At 40.4% G+C, this 16935-nt stretch overlaps 1 protein-coding gene across 10 annotated transcripts in view; it reads right to left on the reverse strand.

Annotated features, from left to right (window-relative positions):
• SORBS1 (sorbin and SH3 domain containing 1) overlaps positions 1-16935 on the reverse strand; it is a 164630-nt gene that overhangs the window by 112390 nt on the left and 35305 nt on the right. For 7 of the 10 annotated variants that reach the window (XM_082764907.1, XM_082764906.1, XM_082764878.1 and 4 more), the window contains exon 2: positions 10865-10923. The gene's annotated coding sequence lies outside the window, so the exon portion shown is untranslated. Of the gene's footprint in view, positions 1-9218; positions 9483-10864; positions 10924-16935 lie in introns of all 10 variants that reach the window. The other 3 variants (XM_082764862.1, XM_082764861.1, XM_082764860.1) reach the window with 1 other exon arrangement.

Below are 16935 nucleotides of genomic sequence, written 5' to 3' on the forward strand. Positions count from 1 at the left end.
TCTGGAAAGTGTTTCAGTGCTAAGCTTGAGAAACAGTGAAGACCGCCATGTCATCGAGACTCTGTTTCCTAGTTCCATACCCTCTATACTCTCTCACTTAACCCATCCTGAAGAGCAAGTAACATCCCCTCCATAGCAAGCGCAGGGGAAGCTAAAGCAAGAACTGATGTTCTCCTTCCTCCTGCACAGGAGGAACACCTGAACAATCTTCAGGTCCTGGTCTTTGACCCATTCATGGAAGAAAACTGTGGTCCTAAGTTGTCTTTACCACTGTGTCCTGACAAGTCCATCCTTTCTCTTTCACTTTACCATGCACTTACTGCTAGAGAACCAACAGAATTAAAAGTCACTTTGAGAAAATTTGCCTTTCCTAGATATGGTCCTACCTTCCCTTCTTCAAGGCTTGACTAAAAATGCTATTTCCATCCATTCCCCCTTTCTTTCCCTCTTTTAAATAAGAGTCACACGGTAAATCAAGAGAAGATCAGAGGAAATGTCATTACCTTCATGTAGTTGCAACTACACCTCCTGGCAGAAGACATTCAGGGAAGTAGTGATGGAGTAACCCATGTAACTACAGGGCAGGGGAATCTAGTTTATCCCAACAGCCAAGGTGCCATCAGATACTTGGTCAGTAGGTGAATGAGAGCTCAGGACACTGATGGGACACGTTCTTGGATGCTCACATCCATGGACTTTCCTCCTTACACAGTAACTGCACCAAAATCTACTAAAATAAGCAGACTTGTGACAATTCAAGAGCTGAATAGGAAGTCTCTTAGGTGCTACAGAGGGAGATAGTGGTTCAGTGAGTTATGTTCTCCTCTGAACAAGTGCCTTAGCACAAAGCCTTCAAACACATGGACTTGTACAGATAGGAGAGTCACTAGAGGGTCTGAGGGTCCACCCATATAGACTTCTGTATGCCCAGCTGACAAGAATTATACATGCATTATGGTCTAAAGCAGCTTAATATAATTTATTGCAGCAACTGTAACCCAGTAAGATTTTCTGTACAGTTCCTCAGAGTTTTTGTATTGTCTCTTTTCTTTTTTTTCTTTTTTTTTTTTTTTTAAGTAATACAATAGCTTAGGTGTATCCGTAAGTTTCTACCAAGTTCTCCTTACCCCTCTTCCATTGGATGGAACAAAGAAATGAAAAGGAAAGGAAAGCAAAGGTATTCAGGTGAAGGAAGGGAAAATTATAGATTGATTTTCAAGGAAAAAATTGATCTAAAAGTTGAAAAGTGAAAAATATTTTTTCCCGGTTTTGAAAGCATAGCACAGCTAATCCTGCCATTAAAATGTAAGATCTTCTTTTGCCACATTGTTTTACAGTTTTCATTAGCAATCATTGCTTTCCGGAAACACTCGTAACTACTTCAAATTAAATATTGAGAGGGAGAAAGGAGCTGCAATATAAACAGACCGGATGGCTAAATGTATCAAAACAATGACTTTCCAGTTTTTGGTTCTGAAATGGCACGCACTGATTTACTAGTGATGCTATTGTCTTTGGAAAATTCCTGGTGACCTTATCAATACCCAGATTATGAACTTTGGCTTTAGACCACCGTTTCTATGACATAATGAGGGGGCTCGTAGGATCTTTCCGATTTTTGCCATATTTGAATTTTTCAAGCCATCTCTATAGTCTACCTTGAAAAACAGCTTTGTGCTTTCACAGAGACAAAGACCACTGAAGGGCTGTTGGTCAACAAGTTATATCCCAACCGGTCTCTCATCACAGAAACTAACAGATAATGAAAGGCCACTGTTCCTTAACTAGCACCTGCAAGCAAATCTGGTCTCCTTAAAAATCAAACATGATCCTGGACTTTAAGTGCAGTAATTTTGGATAAACTCTCAATCACCACTTTCAACCTAACACATCCTAATTCTTTTTCTCAGCAGTGCAATCTTTTCAAAAACATAAACATTTCCTCAACAGAGACTAGCAGGGTGCCCATGCCCAGCATCTTTCTTGACCAAGGAAAATAATTTATATGGAAGTCCAATGGGATATTTTAATATCCATTCTGAGCACAGAGGGCTCAAGTGTCTCAGGATTCTTCCAAAAAATGCACATGCTGTATAAAACCAGAGATTGACCTAACTCAGAAATCTGGCAAGCTGAGGAAATGCAGCCAAGCATCAGAGATGCTGAACAGACCCTCGATGGTCTGAATCTGTTCTTTGGAGCACAAAGCCTCTCCCTTCCAGCTAACTTCCCCACCCACCCTAAAAGCATTCTGCTTTGGGAGTGGCTCTTCTCACCAGGGAGGCAAAACTTATTTTTATTGTGGTTCATGGAAAGTTTTGTCTTTCTTTCCTTCTGCAGCCCACCTAGCCTGGAAAAAAATATTAGTCCCAACCAAAACGCAGTATTAGCAACTCTTCCCATCTGTGGATAGTTCTTTTCAACTAGTAAGGAAGCAATCCCACAACTGCATTTCTTGTGGTTCATTATGGGAATGGTGCTGTAGCACAACCACAGGAAGACTTGTACTGGAATGGTTTGAACAGTCATTGTAGAGCACTTTGAGGTGCTTTCATCCAAAAAAAGATTTATGAAAATAGGGATTAGATCAATTCTAGGGCAATTGTGGTCTTTAAGTGTAGGAAGACTTCCCATAAATTCAAATGGTAATAAGAGACAATTGGGTACATAGGATGAATTTTATTCCAACTTATCTTTTATTATACATTATGAGATATAGAGACTGAGCTAGGGAGTATAAACAGTACAATCCCCAGGCACAATAACCGAGTTTATTACTGATCCAAAATCTGCTATCAGTAACATGAATCCTATTATTGCTTTCAGTGGGATTTGGATCTGTCTCCCAAAAGCAATGTGGTAAAAAAAAAAAAAAAAAAGCAAAAAAAAAAAAAAAAAAAAGGCAAAAAAAACCAAAACAGACAATGGGAAAAAAGACAGTTTAATTTTAGCAATGGAGGGAAAAATTTTACTTTTCAGAAAGAAAACAGGAGCTGTTTTTTTCTGAAGGAAGGAGGAGTTGCCACCATTGGTCAGATCATTGATTTATTTAATCTAAAAGCCTTCAGTACCAGAAGCCTCAAAGTCACATACAAGAAATTGATCAGCACTTCTGGGAAAGTGGCAGCTGGGCACCTCTCCTGCTTAAGATGACACAAAGCAGCTTCCCTGCATCAGTGAGGCACCATTTTGTATTTGATGGATACGTTTTTAGCTGGATCAGTTCCCAATTTACCTCACCAGTGCTAGCCAGGAGTTGGATCAGTTTACACGAGTCACGAAAAGATAGCTCCACAGAAGAACTTAAAGTGAAATTTCTTAGAGTTGGAAATCTTTTACCAAGTAGAAACCAAGAAAATAAGTCAGGTTTGGTTAAGACAAACATTTGGGAACAAGTAGGATTGTCTGTATGTCTGGAGAAATGCACCTGGCACTTCTAAAGAGTTGGAACCAAACACCTGAATCTACTCATAAATGCTCTGGTCAAGGTCACCTAAAGAACCTCTCACACAGCAAAAAGCAGAGTCTGGAAGCCCTAGACTAGCACCATCCCTCTTTGGATGGTTGGATGTTCTCCAGAGAGCTCAGTTCCCTCGTGATTACAGAGTGCTAAGATCCTCTTTGTGAAGGAGGCACCATTTCTGGTAAATCATTCTGTAAACTAACCACCTATCCTGCTTTCAGCACAAATCCAGTGCCCTGTACCTTTCCCCGAGCTAGGTCTGGGTTAGAGGTAGTGCACTACCCACACACCCTCCAGATTTTCACCTTCAGTCTAGACTAGAGAGGCACCTCAGCCACAAAGCTGTGGTCTAGGTCCTTACTCTGCCTGTTTCTCAGGTCTGGCTGAAACCTTACCACTAGCACTCCTCTCCTCTCCTCTTTGTCATTGCAGCTCTGTTGGTCTGCAAGCAGTACAGCTGCTTCTCCTGCCCTCTTGCTGAAGCTTATTTCTAAAGAGCCTCCTCGGAGCAGATGTTTCCCATGTGCTTCACCCTTTATTTTCTTGCCACCCTCCTATTTGTTCCCATGAAAGTAACAATTTATCTCCTTGATCTTTCAGATCCAAACCTGAAATAGCGCAAGCTTTATCAATCTACCCAGCTTGGCTCCAGAACAGGAGAAAAACTTTTTTTTTTTTTTTTTTTTTTTTTTTTTTTGACTTTTCCCTGTGATAATATGTGGGAAGGAAAAAAAAAGGTTTAACGTTGGCACAGCCTTTGGTTCCCATTTCACCTCCGCATCACCAGCTTTAGTCTGGCACTTTTTGTTTTCTTTTCAGGAATGAAATTTAATTTCTTAGCAATATTTTGCTAAGCAGAATTACTTATAATCTCAATTATTTTTCACTTTCTTTTCTACCTCTTTCCCTTGTTTTCTAGCTGCCACTAAACTGGGATTTGGAAATAGAAATCTTCAGTTTACGGATATCTCATGTGCCCCATCCCCCTTCTCTGTGACATTTCCCTCTCCAGCTGTCTGTCCTTGGCACCAGGGCCTGCAGTGGCCCTATACTTTTACACAAATTACCTTTGCTCTGCTTCATGTTTCCAAAACTGCTTTCAATATCAAGCCAATTCAAGACAGTTTCACAGTCTTATGCTACCTAAATTAAATCTAAAAGGAACACGCTTTAGCAGACGGATGCTGTAATCCCAGCTTTAGGATATTACAAATTCAGCTACTCTGATGTAGAGATAGGTTTTGCTGGGAGAAAGATGGCTCCCCATGCAGTATGATGTTTCTCTAAGCAGGACTACTCACCTAGGCCAAATCCTGAAAGTGCCGTCAGCCTACAAAGGAGCACATAACTGTGCCACATCGGCTGGTCGGTCAGCCCCGCCACAAACAGCAGATAAGACTATTAATTTCTAGCAGCTTCCAAAGGATCAGATGAAGCTCTCAGAAACATGAAACTAAGTCACCCAGGTTTTGCCCAAACCAGGGGCAGAGAGCTCTAGATGGAGACTTACATGGAGACAGTCTATGAAGACCTTGTTGACACGGACTTGGTTCTTTAAAGCCCTCACTCTGGTCCCAGCCCCAGGCAGGACCTACCCAGTAGCTATGCTGTCTATGCTCCTGTCCTCCCCATTGTGGCCTTTGTTACACTGCTCACAAATGGACTTGAGCTGGCAGAGCCGGCCAGGCAGGACGGATGGTGTGACCGACCGCTCACTTTGCTGGTAACTGTGTCGAAGTACAAGAGCTGGTGACAGGACGTCCCTTTCCTGACAGCTTGCTCCCAAATTCGCTGCCTCTGTGCAAGTAGCTCTCCAGTGTGTGATTTCTCACATTCCATGAGCGCTCTGATAAAAATTGCTGCATTCAGCCAAATGTTTAGTAACTCCTCTGATAGCTATGTATTAAAAATGACCGTGGGAGTGAGAAAAAAGAGTAATGGTCTGAGATCATTAAGTGCAGTCCTGGGGCAAAGAAAAATTTTCCTTTCCAAATGCCACACGCAGATTTACTGTGGGGACATAATGGGTGGGTGTGTAGGCACTGAGAAGCCCCAGGCAAAAACTTTAGTTTCATTTTCAGCCTTGCCCAGAGTCGATGACTCTCGATGACTTCAGCTAAGTCACTTCATATCCTGCTTTTTCAAAAACAGGCAAAAGTCTACATTAATGCTACATATAGCAAGTCTGTGTATTCACAGTGCATCCTCCTCATAGTGGCAATTGTCTTTCACTGTACTTGCACCATGCCTAGATCTTAGATGAAACCTCAAGGTAACATAAAATTTGCAGAAACCTGTATCATTTCACAGTACTACCATGAAATTACTTGTATGGACTACTAAGAACTAGCACTAGCTGGTTTTAACAGGCTAAAAGCTTCCCAGCAGTATGGACAAAATTGAATGCATCTGAATGATGGATCTGGCTGTGTCAAAGCTGCTGAGGAGCCCCGCTGTTCCTGATGCTGTCAACAGAGCAAAGAGGAAAAATAGAAACTGATGCTTATGGAAGGTGCCACTCCTTTCTCAACACCAACTAGCCCTCTGTTTTATATACTCTTTCTGTCAGCAGTGCCACAGTGGAGTCAGCCTGTTTTTTGAGACCAGAGAGTACCTGTGCCCTAGACAGGTTTGCTTAGAGCCAGCCCCAGATAATACTACCATTATTTCTCTCTTCCCATACAGTTCACTAGACTAATCATGCAGTGTTTTCTGTAGCTCCCTTACAGGACAGGCTCCAGACAACAAATACAAACATCTGTACAACCCTTCATTTTTCAATTCCTTGATACTGCTGTAAGAAAAATAATAATAATAAAAGCTGAGAGGGAACATAGATTGAATGAACCTAGAGAGAATAAATCCAGTACTGGAAGTTCCCAGGCAAACAAAGAAGCTTCCCAGGTGGAGCATAATGAGCTCTTGTTCAGGATAAAGTGCAAAGCTCAGAAGATCAATAGATATTGAAGGAACACTGTTGTGTTTTGATCAGGGTAGACCAAAGAAATTATATTAATTGCTTTTCAAGACAGAGACTTCCACAGACTTTATTCCATTCTGCTATTATGCAGAGAAAGTTGGTAGAAAGCCGTTTAAGAGTGTCCCATCCAGCTTGAATGTTGAAAAAATGGTAAAAACAGAGAATTCTCCAATCTATTTCATGTTAAATTTATCTTATAACTAACAACTTCTTCTTTGTTCCTTACTACCTCCTAACCCTATTTTCACTCTGTTTTGCACCTTTTCATTTTTTATTTCATAGACTTGCAAATCCCCTTCTCCAGTCACCATCTTCTCAGAAATCACTTTTCTTTCAAACTGTTCTCACCCTTCCTCCTACAAGCAGCTGTGCTGTATGTCATCGTCTGGGCATGATTTAGACTGGGAGCTCTACAGTGCAAAGAACAGGTCTTATTTATGTTTGTGAATCCTCGTCTAACTTTATACTGCTGTATAAATGTTTAATAGGTAATAATGCATTTGCTGGAACAAGCTGTGCGCTACTCCTCATTGAGACTGTTTGGATACAATCCTTGCTGACTGTCAGAAGCTTCTGGAATAATAAATAAATAAATAAATGCAGCTGTTTGGTGACACTGCAGTCTCAATGTTAAAAGATGCAATAGTTGAAATGGTCCATGAACATCCATCATAGCACTGGAAATGGCCACATCTCCTCTTTCCAGTTTTGAATCAGCATAGAGCTCAAGAGCTCGGTGCTATGGATGTAGGCTCAGCTTCAGCCATTGAGATTTATCTCCTTGATGTTATCTATATCCAGACCTCCACAATGACAAAATTTTAAAGAAGTATTTCAAATTTTTGTTTCCTCTTTAATGTTGGCTGAAGACTCTAGAATGGTTCTGTCCATCCTCCACTCCACTCTTGGCATAATGTTTCTTTGAGTGTATCAAGACCTGTGTTAGAAATAATTCTGAAGGAGAAAGCCCAGTAGCAGATCGGACGCATAGCTTTTATTTCATGGACCAAATAGGAGCCAGATGATTCATCACTGACACCACACAAATAATGAATGCTCAAGCAAACAGGGAATGTATGATGTCTTGGCCTCAGGGCCAATGAATAAAATATGGTGATGCTAACGGAGAATATGCAATAGGGCAGCAAGCATCTCAGGTCTTCATGTCATCTAGCCTAAGGTTAGCACTCATAGAGACAAACCGCAACATAAATTTCCACAACCTGCACAAATAGATATCTTTGGGGTTTGTTCCGCCCATGTTCTTTCTGTATCAGGTTGCTACTGATGGTGAAGCTAGTGATGACAAGTCTTATCCCTTCATCTCAGCAATTTGTGCACTGTTGACATGAAATCCAGGGATATATTAAGAATTGCTACTGTGGCATGCTTGTAGGGGCTCTGAAAGGAGGAGTGAAATGGGGCCCCTGTCTAGCCGTCTATCTCCAATAACACATCTTAGGGTTCGGATCTTTTTCCTATGAATTTTTATACAGTTTCACTAATAAGATATTTTATCCTTGGAAGAGATTTGACTAAGTGATGAATTTAGAAGATTTGACAATTGTCAGTGGGCAGTAGGAAAGAAAAGGAGCTGTATCCAAGAGAAGTCAGTTTAAAATGCAGAAGATGACTCTATTATGAAAAAATCCTATTACAGGCATATCTCATGGACTTTATATAGTTTCTTCAGTTTCATAAACCACCACTGTAGCAATTTAAAAGTAGATTTGACCAAGCAGTATTGCAGGGAACACAGATATATCATCATGGATGAGCTAAGAACCCCGTTTTCTCCCATTTTCACAATTGTGCATGACAAGATTTCAGTACTAGTCAAAGTTTATTTACCTGTGACCAGCACAATTTTCAGGGTTTAGATTTTAGTGACAATAACAACTCTTTAGGAAGAAAGTTGTCTGCTATTTATCAAGTTAGAAATATTACAGGGGCAAAGAGAGGCATGGCTCCTAAGTGAAGATGAGCTAGCAGCATAGAATTTGGAAAGATCAGAACTGAAAAACTTCAGAAAATCTGCTCCCATATGACTGGAAGCTAAACTGTTTACAGATTCTCACTTACTTGCAAGCATTTGGCTCTTACAAGAAAACTGGCTGCAGTTCTCTACCTATACTAACTGGTATCAGAAACGCATTCCCTGGAGCTATAATAATTTTCATTAACTTTTCATCTCATCAAATACCAGAGCTTACATGTGAAAGCTGTGTTCTACGAGGCCAAATACTTACAATCAAACTAAAACAGGAAGGGTCTTCAAACAGACCACATTGAAAGTCCACTCTCTTATTCTGCCTAGTCAGAGACCATCAAAAAACACTTTTAAGTACAATGTAAGCCTCTTGGTACAAGAGGACAAGTAGTACAATGCCTTCATGCTTAACACAAAGTAATTTGAAGTGAAGAAAATAAAACTGAGAGCTGTTAGTTATTTTATTTTGCCTCTAAAGAACATGGTTTCAAGTACCCAAACGTATAGCTAAAATGAATAGTTAACAACTAATTTTACACAGCTTATTTAGAGCTCACAGCTTGTAGGAACTGCAAACCTGTTGCCCTCTCCTCCCCCTCCGCCACCTCATTGTTTTTGTCAAGGAATCCATATCTAATTCACAAAAATATATTTCTGTAGAAACTATAAAACTTCTTTCATGACCACTTTACTTTGTCTCTAGTTCATTTAAAATGTAACAAGCTCTGACTCAGATATAATTAGAATAATTTGCATTAATTCTAGTACTGAACGATTTATGATACCTCATGTATTCACAGAAGAGTCCCATCTTCAAAAGGTTTCAAGGATGAACTGCTATGCCTCAGAGACAAAAAAACCCTTTAAGATCGGGGTCAAGCTGGGCATTTAGATTCAAAAATAATAAATAAATCCATTTGGAGACAAAAGCCTATTGTATATTGCTCCTCCAGGAAAACCCATGGGTGGTTGAGAATTACTTGGGAAAACTTTGTGTAAATTAGTTCTGAATCACTCTCAGTTCTTTCTTCCACACTGAAAAGAGGGGTCTATGGAGGGAGAAAAGCATTGGTGAGTTCACACAGGGTCACAGAATATCTGGCTTTCCAAATGCAGAACTAGAAACCATTCATGCTTCTTGGGATGTTGAAAGGCAGACTGAGCATATTCCCTGCCCATGGCTCACTGAGGAACTGAGGCACCCTCTCTACATGTATCCAACTAAAAATGACGTGGGGGAAGTGGTGCGAGGCTAGAAGGTACAGAGGGAAGCATAAACTGAAGCAGTAAAAGCTTATGCGTTGTGATGGTTCAAAGGCACCACTTCCTGCTCTCTGCTCAAAAGCAAAAAAAAAAATAAATAAATAAAAATAAATAAATAAATAAATAAGTCAGTCCCACTGTTCCTCATCCGACATTGCTTTCTCTGCTACTGGGCAGATGGGCAGACATTGCCAAGCTGACAAAGCAGACACATGGAAATCTAGAGTTTGTTACAAACCACGGATTTTTACTCAGGAATTTTGCAACATCCTATAGAATTAAATAGAAACTAATAACCAGACTACAGAGTTATTTACATTAGTTCAGAAAAACTGGAAATATGAAGTTATATTCTGGTCTTTCATAGTAACATTTATAGAAAAAAAAAAAGATTCTTTATTCTTAACTCTGTAATCATACGCTAACAATTATCGCCACAAAAGCTATTTCAATTCTTCCAAGTTATAAAACAAACTAGACAGCAGGAACAGCTTTGAACCTTTGAACATCAGGTTCTTATTTACTTTGCCATCCTATCTTTAGGTCAAAATCTTACACATCTGCTGAAAGCACTTTCTCCACCTGAGGCAATTCTCCTGGTAGAACTGCTTCAGGTACCAAGCTGCTGAGGAGGAGCAGTACAACCTTGATTCAGTCCTTGATTAGAAAACAAGACCTCCTTACAGAGGTCTATGGAGACTCTCAGATTCAGCAAGTGAAGGACACAGCACTTCCATTATGTCTTGTATTTGCCCAGGAGTGAAAACTGAGTGAGTTAGGGCATAACCCTGGGGAATCATGTTAATCAACACACACTGGCCATGATTTTGAAGTCAGTGTATACATACATGCTATATAGTTTGGTTCTTGTCCTGAAGCCTCTGAAACCAAGCGTTTTCCCATTACCACAAAGCCCAGTCTTGAACATCATTCACGGTAGACAGTACAAGCAGGGTGGTAAATGATGTACAGATTGACTTGAATTCTCAAGCTTAGTTCTAATTCAATGCAACTCTCTGAGGAAGACATATATCTGGTGTTTAAAATATTGCATTCAAAATCAAGCAAGTATTCTTCTACCAATGGCTTTGCAAGTCACTTTTCTGAAAGTTTCCATACTGTGTTTGAGATGAATACTGGGGAGTGTAACAATGCATAAAATACATACCTTTGGCAGAGCTTGCAGAAAGAGAAGCCACAGCTCCACAGGTATGCCCTGGCCTCCTCCTGGAAAAAGAGAAAAGCAGCAAGTGTTTTACAATATAATAATCTAATGCATCTATTGGAAAAATGAACTATAAAATAGTCTCTTAGTCTAAAATAGAAGAAACCACCACGACACTGGGGTCTGTGAGAAATCTATATGATTTTTTCTAGCCTATCTACTTCAACTAGTATTGTTATTTTTTAAAAGCTAAAAGTCACCATTTGACTACGAGTATGCTTTTATGAGGAAAGAGCCTCCATGTCTACATGAAACCCAAAGCAACATCATCTGTGTTTATTATTCTGTAAAGAGAAACAGTGCCAAACTTCCTGCAACACCCACTTTAGCTGCTGAAATCCAGAGAACTGAATGTGCTGCTGTTAGCATTTGGAAACAGAAATATGTTTTGATCTAATATATTAGACACAGGCTTGCTTGGTAACTAGAAGGTACTGGATTCCAGAGCAGGTTAAAGTAGTGCAAAATACTCAACTCATACAGGATAACTTCTATTCACCATCTTTGAAAATCTCCAAGTGTTCTACACACCCTAAAAATACCACGAAAGTCAGTAAACAGTTGAATTCTCCCAGGTCATCACATAAATCGCAGCTTAATTGATGCATACTAATGTTTTAACACTACTCTTACTACATTGTACTTAATACAAAGATACTCATGAGACAGGACTAAGACAAAACTTCTCATGAAGAGAGATTTCTGTGTTGCAGTTGGGGCTATTGCTGTTTGGTCAGGTGTCTTCCTACTGGCAGAGGATGCAGCTTGTGGATATGCACAAGTAGGGATACAGTGGGATACAGGGCCAGCTCTCTCCTGTGGACACTATGCTGCTGCTTCTCATCTTACAGGCTCTCAGAAAAGTGCCTCCTCCTGTCTCTTGCCTGTCTCTTCCTGAACATCCCCCTAAGAATCAAGTGGGAAAACAGCTGCCCAGAAAGACAAATCTACAAAAGCTGTCTAGAGCATTTCAGTGAGATCTAAACCCTGCAGAAGTTCTGCTTTCAGGATTTCTACTCAAATTTAATTCTAGGTTCTGGGCTTTTCTGACCTCATTAAGGCTGTACAGTGGGAACTCACTTATCCGTTTCCCTGCTCACAACAGGCAATTCTCTACATGTCTTCAACAAGTGACAGCAGATAGGAAATCCATTCTCTGCTGTTACCACCATAGACAAGTAATCAGAAATGCCAAAAAGCAGCAGATTTCAACTGCCGCTCTCCAAGTCCAGTGCGGATGATACGAGCAGGGCCTATACTCCAAGCTGTCCCCCTGCCACAGAGCCTCAGGATGGGGAGAGCTCACAGTTTAGCAACATCATCGTGCTACGACCATGACAAGGTTCCTGTATACTCCCAATGAAAAGCTGTCAGTTAGCAATATATAAGTAGGCACTTTTTAAAACTGAAAACCTCCTCCCTGCTTCTTTCTTTGCTTCTCAAATGGTAGCCCATAGGTACCTCTGGGTGGGGAAAAGACACCCGCTTCTTCCCTGCAGGAAGGGCATTATAGGACTAAAAGTATTCCTTCAGCTGAATATATTACATCCAAACTTCCCTTTCTCATCGTACAAGTTCTATCTCTGTCAGGACAGTTGCAGTCCAGAAAGAGGAAGAAGAAAAAGTCTCCCCAGCATGCCTCCAGCCAGAGGGAAGGGCTCCGGCCTACACCAGCAAGTGACCCCTCGTGCCTGCTGCCTTGTGCACTAGCAGGCCCCCAGGGAGCTGCTCCACATGAGACAGCCTGTCTCTTCTGTCCTGCTCTTCCTTCTCAGTTGTAAGGTTTGTGCACTCATTGGAACGCCCTTGCCAGTCAGTGAGGAGTTTCTCCTTTTCAACAGTGTTGTTTTGGGGAGCAAGTAAAATCCTTCAAGTGTTCCCACCTCTTTCTTCCTCTCAGGAACCAATCCACCTCACCAGTTGCATCAACCCAGAAGCAAGGACTGAGGCACTGCACAGATCTCAACCCTCAGGTTCTGAGGCTCATTCTCCTCACAATTCAATGCATCAAGCCCGCCACATTGGGCAGTGCAACCCATAACCATGCCATAACACTACTGGGTATACCTGTAAGACATGGTGTGATACCACGGTTACCCTAAAGCCTCTTCCACCAACAGACACATTTTTGCCAGCCCAGCTTGGCTGTCTGTCTTTCCATGGTATTCAGCTTTTCATTTCTCATTTACTACCTCTTGAGAGAAAAGTAATGCTATTATACCCTATTTGGGTGCCGTGACAATCTAAGATCCCTACAGAAAAGCTCTAATAAAGAAAAAAGGCACACCCATATATTTTCTTTCTATCCTAAACTTAACTTGGGATCAAATCTCTTACCCAATGCCTTTCCTTTAGGCATGGGGTCAACTAAGCCTACTCAAATCATAATCTGACTTACTCTTGCTCTAATGCCAGTGCTGTTATGGAAAACATAGAGGTACAACACATTTTTCTTTTCTATTAATTTACCTAGGAAGGAAATGCTGAGCACACACTACCTGTAATGTGTCAAACTTGGATTGTTTACCTGCAAAAATAGCTTTTTGACTCAAATCACACCCTATCCCCAGCCATACTTAGAAAAAAAAAATGCTTCTGAAAGTAGTAATAAACAAAAGTCAGACCTCATTTCAAGAAAAACTACTCGGTGGTTTTGGCTAAAATCTAGAGTCCAAAGACAGAGAACATGAAGCAAAATACATAAGCCCTGATTCCAAGAACGTTATTCAAGGAAATTGACACTTTCCACTTACCAGAAGACAGCAAAACACGTAAGTATAACTGGAGCACACAACATTATGAATAGCAGTAACAGTTAGTGTTGCCATTAGATAAGCAACTCTGACATGAACCACTCTTATCTAATGTTGATTTGGAGTGCCAAAGGACTGTTATTTCCACTCGTTTGCCACAGAGGAGAAATTCTTTGAGAGTCCAATTAAGTTCAATCATGAACACATGCTTCCTACAGATATCCCTGAGGATCAGGCACATATTACAACTACATTCCTAACAGCCAGAAGGGCAGTAATAGCACAACCAAATTCTACTTTCAAACTGCTGGATTACAGCTTGAAGAAACAGTGTCCAGGATGCTGCCTGCTCCCTGCAGAATGGTCTGGTGTGGGCAAAATATGTATACATTTCCTCTCTGGCAAGCCCAACAGTCTAACCTGCTTATGTGACAGCCATGCAGTGTCCAGACAGCTTGAGAAAGATGAAGTAAAATATCTGAATTACTGTCTTTTAAATTAAATAGTATAAATAATGTACAGAACATATGTTCTGACTGGGACACTATTTTAGGGTTCAAGTAAATTTTCTAAGTTACTTACGAGGGTGGAAATGTTTGGATATCAAAGTATTAACAGCAAAAGTGCACATCCTGGATACCAAGAACAAAGACGTTATGATTCTGGAAGCTGCTGGAGGTACAATGAGGTATATTCTGGGCAATCTTTCCTGCATCTCATGCAGAAACCTCATTCATAACTATTTCACGTCATTGCCTCCTCTAAACCCTACCTCGACCATGAGCTTTGAGCTTTTCACACACTCTCTGCTCAACCTCCCAGTCTATACTTTTACTACCCCTGTTAAGCCTTTAAAGCAGAAATTAAAATAAAAATAAAAAAATAAATAAAAAATAAAATAAAAAAAAAAAAAACACAAAACACACCAGTGCCCTCGTGGAATAGAAGCACACGTTAGAAAGCAAAGAGCATGTATATCCATCCTGCTACCCACAAGAGTCTAACACCATTTCAATTCTGCCCTGCAAAAATTAGTCTTGCACATCAAAGGATGGCTGCTGTGCCACTTGTAGCAGTATGAAGGCCATCATTTTCCACACACCTTCTTGTGAAGGAGAAACATGCCCAGCTCTGCACTGTATGTGATGCACCACAGAGTCAGCATTCATGTCTGTAAAACTTGAGTGTGGGGGAGCAGAGATGAAGGAGAGGGAAAACAAAACTGTCACTGCCTCTGCCACTTTGGAGTGCTTGCCCCTTTTCATCACAAATTAAAATAGCCCCCAGACAAGACACTGAAGGTTCAACTCAGAGCACAGAATGAAATTAAGTCATTTTCTCCAGCTTAGTCACTGACTTTCCATGCCTTTCAAACAAAAAGCCAGGAAGAGCATTGAGGAGCACAGCAGCAGCAGCAACAGCACTGCTGCTGAGAGGTCTTACAACAAATGCCTTTGGAAAAAATGACGTCAGTAATGCAAAGAAGAACAGAAGATCACAAAAGGAAGCCGATGACGAAGGGACATTTCCCATCCCCAGCCTTATGAGTACTGTAATCCTAGCAACCAGAGCTGTTCAAAAGTGTGTGTAGGAGGACAGAGGGAAGAAAGGGTAGCACTGTTTATAATACATAGAAATAGAGGCTGCAGCAGTAGCCAAATGAAGAGAATAACTTTTATGCATGAACGGAAGAATGGAAGGAAATGGGTAGGTAAGGACAATTGTAGGGTTTGTACTGTACAGAAGAGAATCACAAAGGATGCAATTTCTTCCATGGAAAAGATGTTTCACCCATGGAGTTGGATGAAATAACTCATCTGGAATGGTAACCTTTTAATATTTGTTATCTGTGGTTCTGTTACTAGACAGGTTGCAGTTTTTACTTATAATTAGCACTTCATCAGCTAAAAAGTCAAGGCATTCTGTGCATCAATCCATTTTGTCTTACATCACCTTTACAAGATGCGTATCAACCAAGACTGAAAGGAATGCCTGGTGTGAATCACAAATACTTTAAAGGGTTCTCAAAGTTTGAATACTCAACACTTTCTGAAAATAAACTTCCTGGAATAAGCTTTTAGGTCATTTCGTATCACTAAGCCTTTCTGATATCCTGGCCATTTCCTCTCTTCTATTGCAAACAAAATGGAAGTGCACAGAGGCACCAGTTTGTTTAAAAAATGCTTATTTATAAACCTAAAAGAAAGCAGTTGTTTTTTCACCAGTTGTCAAGCACTTCAGATCTCACTAGGAAAATTATATCCCACCCTCAGAACGTCATAGTATAGTTTGAAAATCTATTAGGGGGCATCTAATAAATTCCACAGGATTTCGAACAAATGCCTATAAAAATGCATTGCATTCATCTAGAGCCCACACAGGCTTCTCTGTTGGCAGATAAAGAAAACTGGTCTGCTCGTTGACCTGCTTACATATGACATTAATGACCCAGTCCACAAGTATGAAAATACTTTCCAAACTGAATTGCTTTGCATCAGGGTAGGAAATGCATGCAGAAGTGATATGTTTATATATTTATTTATTTTTACTAATGGGCACTTTTACCACAATTACTTCTGTGTGGACTCCTTCTCCATGGCACTAGGTGAGCTGAACGAGGCTGCCACTTACCACTGATATTTTTCAGTGGTTTTCTGTGCATGAAGAAAAGCAAGTCTGCTGCCAAGCGGCTTAAGTCAGGTACTGGGGGGATCTGGGGCTAATAAAAAAAATTAAGGGTCCTCACACAGGAAAAATGTTGAAAAACACTTATTTATACTGACAGTATATTAATTACTGTTCTGCGAGTAATTCTATTACACCTCTATAGAGAATCCAAATATTCACACAATTATTTGGTGCAATCAAGATAACATCTTAATGATCTGGAAATGTAAATTGCAGCAAGGCAAAAACACACTAAAATAAAGTGAAAGGGGATCCTCGCGATTTGGCGGACCTCTGACAAACATCCAAAAAAACCAGACACATTTCACTGCTAACATTCTTCATATTATTTCCAACTGATTTTTGACACTGGAATCGGTTTTTAATAGATGCAAAGGGGATAAATGTCTCATTACCAAAAATAAATCCGTCTGTTAAGGATGACAGAGAGAAGCAGAAGCACTGCACTGCCTATTATGGTATTAAGCAACAGATTTCATTCCCTCTGCTACATGCCCATTAATTAAAAATCTGACAAGCTTTTCCAAAGAATTTCTGAGCTTCTTTGGTCCTCTTTAATTCATCCATAATTCT

This window comes from Aythya marila (genome assembly GCF_965140915.1).
Source record: "Aythya marila genome assembly, chromosome: 7".
NCBI lineage: Eukaryota > Metazoa > Chordata > Aves > Anseriformes > Anatidae > Aythya > Aythya marila.